Source organism: Quercus lobata, chromosome 9, assembly GCF_001633185.2.
Source record: "Quercus lobata isolate SW786 chromosome 9, ValleyOak3.0 Primary Assembly, whole genome shotgun sequence".
Taxonomy (NCBI): domain Eukaryota; kingdom Viridiplantae; phylum Streptophyta; class Magnoliopsida; order Fagales; family Fagaceae; genus Quercus; species Quercus lobata.
In genome coordinates, this window is record NC_044912.1 from 3,407,185 (window position 1) to 3,407,423 (window position 239).

The window sequence follows — 239 nt, forward strand, 5'->3', positions numbered from 1 at the left end:
GAACATATACATAACACATATCATGGGTATGTGTGTTGAATCTATTGCTGACATGATAACGTGGTTTAAGTAGAACTGTAATGGGTTCTACTTACTGGATTTACTTGTTGTTTACTAAATGAAAAGGTGAATATACTGTGCAAAGATCAATCAAAGCTAACACCAGAGCTAGCAACATCTTCAGGAACCAATATATCAAAATCATTGAGACCATTTTGCAGTCATCCCTCTGCTGCTAA